The sequence below is a fragment of the Triticum dicoccoides genome, chromosome 3A, assembly GCF_002162155.2.
Source record: "Triticum dicoccoides isolate Atlit2015 ecotype Zavitan chromosome 3A, WEW_v2.0, whole genome shotgun sequence".
Lineage (NCBI taxonomy): Eukaryota > Viridiplantae > Streptophyta > Magnoliopsida > Poales > Poaceae > Triticum > Triticum dicoccoides.
Window position 1 is genome coordinate 759,888,708 of NC_041384.1, and position 9,475 is coordinate 759,898,182.

The following is a 9,475-nucleotide window of genomic DNA, read 5'->3' on the forward strand; positions in this document are numbered from 1 at the left end:
TCGATCGATCGTCCATGGTAGGATGCCGGAGCTAATTTGCGGGTCAGCGTTGGATATGCCCTAATATCTCAGTACACGAAGGGAAGTTGCAAGCAACCGAGGGAAAGAAACTACCAAAAGGGTTGGGTACACTACCTTCATGCTCATATATAGGAAAATATATAATCCGATTTGGAATTATTATTAATATTAAATCTATGTTCGATGCCAAAATCTGAATATTTTACTTTACATGAACAATAACAGATAGGCAAAAAACTGGGCATATAGCATGGTAATGGATAATAACATCTGATTGTAAAGATGATTTCATTGGTTGAAGTATCTGAGGGGTCAATGGTAGTAGACGTGAAATAGTTAGACAATGGCGGAAATTATTCTTGCAGGAAGACAACAGTTTTTTACTAGAATAAGTTATGCCCATGATTGTTGGTTAGTAAGCATATTCGTAATGCATGAACATCAATGTTTATGTTACTAGCGACGAGTGGATGCTTTTAGCTACTCAGGATAAAATCATTATGCTAGTGTGCAGGATCTGGAGCCTCCGGAATGATTTGGTGCACGGTAAGCTTATTCCTCCTACGAAATGTTTCCAAAAAATTTCTCTGTAGATATTTGGATTCATTTCGTGGAGTGAGGCATCAGTCCATTGAGCAAAATTTGAAAGGGAAGTCGCCGACAGAGACGTTCCCTACAGTTCAGAGTCCGGTGGTGCGACTTCCGGTGCCAACTTGGGAGCCGCTGCCAACGGACAGACTAGCGTTATCAGTGGATGGATCATTCTCGCCTGAACGAAGGTACTGCAGGTGCTGGAATGATTCTTAGAGACAGCCATGGAGTGGTGATTTTTGCATCATGCCATGTCCTATTTTTCTGTAATGATGCACTTGAAGCTGAACTACATGCAATAACAAAAGGGATGTCACTAGCTCTCTAGTGGTCGTCTCTTCCGGTCATCATGCAATCTGACCCAGAGGGTGCCCTTTCCACCCTCGGTGATTAGTCCCTCGCCAGATCTTCATACACCAACTTAATGAAGGAAATCAAAGCTTTGATGGTACCGCGGGAGTTTTTTCCAGTAAAGATCATAGTTTTAAATAGCCCGCTATAGCTGATTTTGAGGCTCACCGCTATTTTCCATATCCTGCTATTTAAAACATTGGTAAAGATTGCAAGATCATAAAATACGGTTTCACATAGTCTAGCTAATTATGCTCAGATGGAACATAGCACCGCCTGTTGGTTGCAACATGCTCCTCCTTTTATTCATGTCCTTGTCTTAGCAGATTGTAAACCTATTACCATGGAATAAAACTCCCTTTTCCCTCACAAAAAATGTTTATGTTACTATTTACCGTATTCCCGTGGAGTTAGTCAAATTGTTGAGCATACATATATCTCATGATCTATCAAAATGTTGGTCTTATCTAACAATTAATATGATTTATAAAACAATCACATATTTTCCAATGTTGACAAAAATTATGCAAAAGATGGCTAGGGACCCATTTTATAAAGTACAAACTATTAGACGATCTTTTACAAAGATTTCAACACATAGCACGACAGAACATAAAAGTGTTGCCTGCGCAATTGTGCGGGCCACTCCGCTAGTTTGACATAACAACAACAGTACTAACACTAATTATATCTATGTGCAGATGGTCATCTACTTTCCTCTATCTGCAATCTTCCTAACGCCTCTTCCCATGCGATGCCTTCTTCTTCTTGCATCTGCCTCGCCACTGGGACATGAGAGGGAAAGGCCCGGATTCAGCAACAAAAGAAAAATCACAACTAACACCAATACATCAATCAACAGTGATAAGAGAAGCAACACTTAATCCACCTACAAGAAAGAAAGACACATATATAGTCATGGCTAGATATATATACCTCATGATACCAAGCCGTGAAACAAAGAATGCCGGCCAATCCATCTCCAAGAGCACGGCGTCCAGAGGGCTGTTGTGGCGTCCGTGAGGCCGGTCCGCTACCTCCTTCATTGCTCTGGTCTTGAGGTCGGCTGTGAACACGTGGCCACGCTCATCTATAACAAGTAATTTGGCACACTTCTCTCCTAGTATGCAAAGCTTGGCATTTCCTTGGGTCTTCTTCTTAGTCGGATGTATCAGCTCGATCGTCTGAGAGCAGAGCCACTTTGAGACATATACAATCTGTTGGTCCTCTTGTTGTCTCCATATCTCTAGCTGGGAACCTGTCTCCTGCATCTGTAGCATAAGCAGTGTGCCATCGCTGGCCAGGCTAAGGCATGGACGGTGATCTTGGTCACGCATCCTTAGGGCAGGGAGCCACAAGCATGTGAGATAACCGTTCCCGCCATTCAGCTTTAACAAGGTGGAAAGACCGTACCGCGTCTTTACGAAATAGCCAGTATGCGGTACCGCGACACACGACGGCATCGGTTTGACAGAATGACCCCAAGGTATTGGCACCCACAGTTGCACGGGAGCGCTTTGTACTCCAGCTCGGTATGTTGGACGACAAGGTGTGGACATCAAACTTAAGCTGGCTCTCGTGGCCAGACGTGACGATTAGCACTTTGTAGAAGGACGAGTTGCCCGGTGGCCGTTCGTCGTCGCTGGAGCGACAGTCATCATCGGATAGAACGGCACAGCAGTGACACCCATAGTCACTGTAGCCGACGGAGCTGCACACCAAAGGAGGGAGCGTGTCGCACGTGCCGAGGAGCAGGTTGCACACGGCCAGATGAAGGACCGTCTGATCCAGGTCCGCCTCACGGCGCGGGACGAGGCGTACCAGGAGGAGGCCGCGGCGCGAGGCCAGCGGCACCGAGTGCGGCACGGTGGGCACGAAGGAGCTGAGGGCGCGGCACCGACGGCCCAACGCCGACTGTGGCGCCGGGACGAGCACCTTGCCCCCTTGGTCACGGCCTGGGTTCTTGATTAAGAAGCCGGCGAGGGAGGGGCACGAGTTCTCCGGCCACCGGTGGCGGAGGAAGGTGGGGTTCGTGACGAGGGTGCGCCACCGCCAGCACGCAGTGGCACATCGGAAGAGCGTGGCCGCGTCGTTCAGGCGGAGCAGGATGTCGCGGAGGACGTCGTCCGGGAGGGAGGCTGCCATGGCATGGCAGCCGCAGTGTCTTCCGTCGATCGATCTGATGAGGATGCGCCTCCGAGTCTGCGTAGGTTTTTTGTCTTTGTTTTTGCGGGTAGTCTGCGTAGGGTTTCGAAACATATATAGTTGGAACTTCGAAGTTGTAAGACGTCACGATGTCCAGTGCAAGATCGAAGATTAGGTGTTGAAGGTTACCCGATGCCGTATATATCCATATAGTATACATAGTGCTAGACGCTATTCCCTTTCCATTTTACTAATACGTGCAATGCATGATTAATTTGAAAGTATATATTAAGTGCATGCGGATATTAAGTGCATGCGGATATTAAGTAGGATATTATTTGCGTGTTATTATATAATTAGCACTATATTTGACATGAGATTAACTACACGCTAAACGTGTTGAGCGCTCGACATTGAAGCAGTCTAGGTCGTTGGATTAACATGATTTGACGGCCGAGATTAATTGGATCTGCTTCATTGGGTCTTTTTATATTGGTATAAATATAGATTATTTAGCAGCTGGCGTGCAAACCAACTCGTGACAATTACCATGATTTGTAGTGTACGTTGTACTATGATGATTAAAGATGAATAGACTGAAAGTTTTTTCCACAAATATATTAACATAATTTTATATGGGTAGCTGTGTGTAAGGCACATCTACAAGTGTTCTAGTTACACGATCGTAGTATTGCACATCTAGATGACTCAATCACGCATAAAAAGAAAAAAACCTACACAAATCTCCGTGTAAGATCAATGACATATGACTTAAATGTGCAATACTTATGGCACATCTTGATATGCTTTAGTAAAACTAATTTCGAATTTAGTAAGAGGCACTACTGCAAAAATGGCTACCGGTGGCAAGGGCAGAGGATACCTGGGCTGCGGCCAGAACAGCGGCGTAGTCCAAGGCGCTTGGGTGGAGCAGCAGATGTCTGGCAAGGGCTGCACAGCTACAGAGGTGGTCCATAAGCAGTGGCAGTGTTCGGCGGTAAACATATTCGATGGGCGGAAGGGGGGGGGGGGTAGGTTCTGGGTTCTTGGGAAGGCAAGGGATGTCGGAGTCCGTACTGTCGGACGTCCCGACTCCATGAAACATCATAGGATTTTAAATCATAGGATCCAATATAGTGGATTTACATTACCCAGAGGTGCGCAACAATGATCAAGTCTCACAACAGCAAGTGTACTTTAGTTTAGGCAACAGAAGAAAACTCATTACATCCCCACATGGCTAGGCAAAGAACAAAAGCAGTAGACTAAGAAGGCAACAGTACATCATTTTTCTTAGTTAGTATGCAAATTAGAACTTTCATAAAATTTCCATGCATCTCGGCCTGACGTATTGTTGTTTGAACTGTCAACAAGCCTGACGTATTGTTGTAGAGGGAGTTTAAGAGTTTGACCTTTCCCCTACGCAGCGGCTAGGGTTATCTTTCCTCTCTGGCGACGCTAACCGCCATTTAGTCCCCACCTTGTCCCTTCCTTCCGGTGAGCGTTCTGTACGCTCCCTCGTTACGTCTGGTCCCTGGCGACGCTGGACCGGTGAAGATGGCCTCTTCGTCGGATACGCAGTCTGTAACTTGTGGCAGCGGGGACGGCGGCGACAGCGGCGCTAAGGCTGACCTAGGTGATTTCTTTGGTCAGTTGGATTTGAACGATGAAGTTTTCGATGATGTAGTGATCGATGAGGAAGACCCGGTTCTGAAGGAGAGTGTGCACTGGTTAGCTCTTGCTAGGGTTCATACAGGAAAATCTTTTAGCCAAGCAGCGTTTTACAGAGATATGAGGGCTGCGTGGAACCCAGCCAAGCAGATTCGTTTCCGTCCAGTTGGCCCTATCCTGTTTGTCGTTCAGGCTGCGTGTTTAGGCGATTGGGAGAGGATCATGGAGTGCGGTCCTTGGTTGTTCAGGAATTGGGCAGTTTTGCTTAGTCCATATGATGGCTTTACTCAAGCGGAGGAGGTTAGCATTGTACATCTTCCAATCTGGCTGCAAATACATAAGTTGCCGGATGGTTATTGCAAGCACAATCTGGTTGAGAAACTTCTAAAGAATTCAGGTAAGATACTTGAGATGCAACTTAATGGTAATTCCAGGGGTGATTACGTGCGCGTCCGGGTGCGTCATGATGTTCGTCAGCCATTGACAAAGTTTGTAAGCATTGTACTAGAAGGAAAGGAGAGGCAGGTTTTTTTTGGTTCGGTACGACAAGCTTGCCCGTTTTTGTAAGTATTGTGGCCTTATTGGCCATGATCATAAAGAGTGTGGGTCAGGAGTTCATGAGGAAAAAGAGTTGAAATTTGGTGACTGGCTGTATGCTGATATGCCAAACAGGGCAAGGACTGACTATCCGACTAATGCGTTGATTGATTTCTACTGAAGCGGATGGCCAATACCCGGTCAGGAGGGGCGAACAATGAGGGAGCAGGGGACACCAGTGCGACCAAAGCCGGCGCCGCCACCAATGCGAAAGGCCCCAAGTCTGCAACGACCTCCAACTCGTCTGCCAGTGCAAGGGAGCCTGGAAGCTTGCCCACGCGTGAAACAAGCGATGAGCAGAGGCCAAACCTCAGGAGGTTGAGCCGAGAAACAACAGGAAAGGATCCCATTGTGATAACCACCAGCAGTTCTGCCGCTAATTAAACCGGTTTCGCAGACATCTATTTTTTTTCGAAAAAGGGGCTCCTCGGCCTCTGCATCAAAACGATGCATACAGCCACATTTATGAATAAAAAAGTAGTTCTACAAGGTCTTGCAGTCTGCAACAAAATAAAAAGCTGCCTCACAAAGAGCAAGAAAAGCAAAAAAAGGCCCAAACGCCACAACCGGCTGACATAAGAGAGATAGGTAAACTAATCGCCTATCCTATTACATGACCGCCATCCAAACCGGTTGAAGATATCCCGCGCTACCATCTCCCACCGGACAGATCCAGTAACCAAACGCTCCTTGGCCTCCGTCGGAGTGAGTAAGGACCACATACGGATTAGTACAGTAGCCCGGAATAAAACCTGCAAAAAATGAATAGTTGTTGTTCTGTTAAAAGTCAGATCATTTCTGCAGTTCCAAATTGTCCATAACAGCGCACATACTCCTACGTGAATTTGTCTAGCTGTTTCGAGCTCTATCCCAACAAGCCACGTTCCAAATAACGACCTGACCGAATTCGGAGAAGTAATGTTAAAGGCAATTTGCACCGAGTGCCACAACACCCTCGCCAACGGGCAATCAGAGAATAGGTGCTTGATAGTTTCATCCCGATCACAGAAACTACACCTAGTAGAGCCTGTCAAGTTGCGCTTAACCAAATTATCTTTCTTTAAGATGACTTGTTTATGTGCAAACCACATAAACACTTTGATTTTCAGAGAAACCATAACTTTCCAAACATGTTTGGAACTAGGAATAACACTAGAATTGATGACATCAATGTACATCGACTTGACTGTGAATTCCCCAGATCTAGTAAGCTTCCAACACAACTGACCGGGCTGATGAGTAAGCTGAACCTCCATCAGTCTCCTCACCAGATGAAGCCAAGCTTCCTACCGGTCTCCAAGAAGCACCCTCCTAAACTGAATATTAAGGGGAGTGGACTGCAAACTCGTTGCAACCAGAGCATCTCGTCGCTGCACAATACAATATAGCGACAGATACTGAAGCGCCAACGGCGTTTCTTCCAGCCAAATATCCTCCCAAAAGCGAGTGTCATTGCCATCACAGACAATAAACTTTGTTCTATTAAAAAAATAGCTTTGACTCTCATTAGCCCTTTCCAGAACGGCGAATCAGTTGGTCTGACTATCATCTGCGACAAAGTTTTAGAGTGCAGATACTTGTTACGAAGAATCTGCGCCCAAGTTGTCTCAGTCTCACCTGCTAACTTATATAGCCACTTACTGAGAAGACATCTGTTCTTGACTTCAAGATTCTCAACCCCAAGACCCCCTTGGTCTTTTGGTCGGCAGATGACGTCCCATTTGGCTAAAATGTACTTTCTCTTAAGTTCATCACTCTGCCAGAAGAAACGGGACCGATAGAAGTCTAGGCTTTTCCTAACTCCAACTGGTACCTCAAAAAAGGACAAAAGGAACATAGGCAGGCTCGTGAGCACCGAATTAATGAGAATCAATCGGCCTCCATACGACATGAGTTTACCCTTCCAGCAGCTCAGTTTCTTCTCAAACCGATCTTTGATACACTTCCATTCGTTGTTTCTCAACTTACGATGGTGAATGGGGATGCCTAGGTAAGTGAACGGTAGTGCTCCCAATTCGCAACCAAACAAATGCTTATATGCATCTTGTTCCTCTTTGGCTCTACCAAAACAGAACAACTCGCTTTTATGGAAGTTAATCTTCAGACCGGTCAATTGTTCGAAAAGGCACAACACCAGCTTCATATTTCTCGCTTTTGCCAAGTCGTGCTCCATAAAGATGATTGTATCATCGGCGTACTGCAGGATGGACACACCACCATCAACTAGATGAGGCACCAAGCCACCTACTTGGCCGGCTTTCTTTGCCCTACCTATCAAGATTGCCAACATGTCAACAACAATGTTGAACAAAATAGGAGACATTGGATCACCTTGTCTCAGGCCCTTGTGTGTCTGAAAATAATGACCTATATCGTCATTCACTTTAATTCCAACACTCCCTTTTTGCGTGAAAGATTCAACTTGGCGTCGCCAAGCTTCATCAAAACCCTTCATGCGTAGTGCCTGTTGAAGGAAAGGCCATTCGACTTTATCGTACGCTTTCTCGAAATCCACCTTGAAAACAACTCCATCAAGTTTTTTCGTGTGAATCTCATGGAGCGTTTCATGTAGGACCACAATCCCTTCGAGGATGTTCCTGTCCGGCATGAAAGCAGTTTGAGTAGGCTGCACCATAATATGCGCAATCTGTGTGAGCCTATTCGTCCTGACCTTGGTAAAATTTTTGAAACTAACATTAGGAAGATAGATAGGCTGGAATTGCTCAATCCGCACTGCCTCTGTCTTCTTGGGAAGAAGGGTTATCGTTCCAAAATTCAGCTGAAAAAGGTGAAGCTGGCCAGAGAATAAATCATTGAACAGCGGCAAGAGATCTCCTTTAATAATATGCCTACACTTCTTGTAGAACTCTGTCGGGAAACCATCCGGGCCAGGAGCCTTATTATTCTTCATCTGGGAAATGGCCTCAAACACCTCTTTCTCAGAAAAAGGAGCAACTAAAATATCATTCTCAACAGCCGTAAGTTGAGGCACATCCTCAATCCTAGACTCATCCAGCGACACACAGTTATCCTCTGGAGGCCCAAACAGCTGCTTGTAATACTCAGTAATATATAGCTTTAAGTTTTCCTGACCCAGAATCGTTCCATCGTCTTGTTCAAACTGAAAGATCCTCTTCTTTCTATGTTTACCATTGGCGATCATGTGAAAAAATTGTGTGTTCACGTCCCTCTGGACGACTCTTCTGACCTTAGCCCGAAGCGCCCACTTTAGTTCTTCCTCACGAAGGAGCTCTTTCAGCCTCATTTCTGCATCAGACTTGGCATGAAGCTCCAAGGCTGGCAGGATCATGGTTTCGGCTTTTACATCAAGGGACTGAATAAGCGTAAGGAGTTGTTCCTTTTCAATCTTATAAATCGCAATGAGATGCTTAGCCCATCCACGAAGGAAACTTCTCAAATGCCTAATTTTATTTTGCCAGCGCTCAAGCGCAGTCCTACCTCCTACATCTTTAGCCCATACTCTGGCTACGAGATCCAAGAACCCTTCTCTCTCAAACCACACAAGCTCGAAAGAAAAAACATTTTTATTTCCCAAATGGGTGGCCTCCCCAGAGTCAAGGAATAAAGGCGTGTGGTCAGAAATACCCCGCGTAAGTGCCTGGACTGGAACATATGGGAATTTCTGCTCCCAATCGACGCTAGCCAGGACCTGATCCAGCTGTTCAAACGTCGGATTTGGCATGGCGTTAGCCCAAGTAAACTTTCTACCCAAAAGCTCTATCTCACGCAGATCCAGGCATTCAATGATTGTGTTAAACATGAACGACCATCTGCCATCAAAATTGTCATTATTCTTCTCATCACGCCTTCTGATGATATTGAAATCACCCCCACCAGGATAGGAAGTTGTTCTGAACCGCAAATCCTAACCAGATCAGCCAAGAAATCCTGTTTAAGCTCGGGCTGTGCGGAACCATATACCGCCACCAAAGCCCAGTTAAACCCATCGGTCTTCGACCGCACCCTAAACTTAACAGCGAAATCTCCCATGACCACGCTTCGGACTTCTAACGAATCACATCTAACTCCGAGTAAAATCCCACCCGATCTTCCTCGCGGTGGTAGGCAATGCCAATCA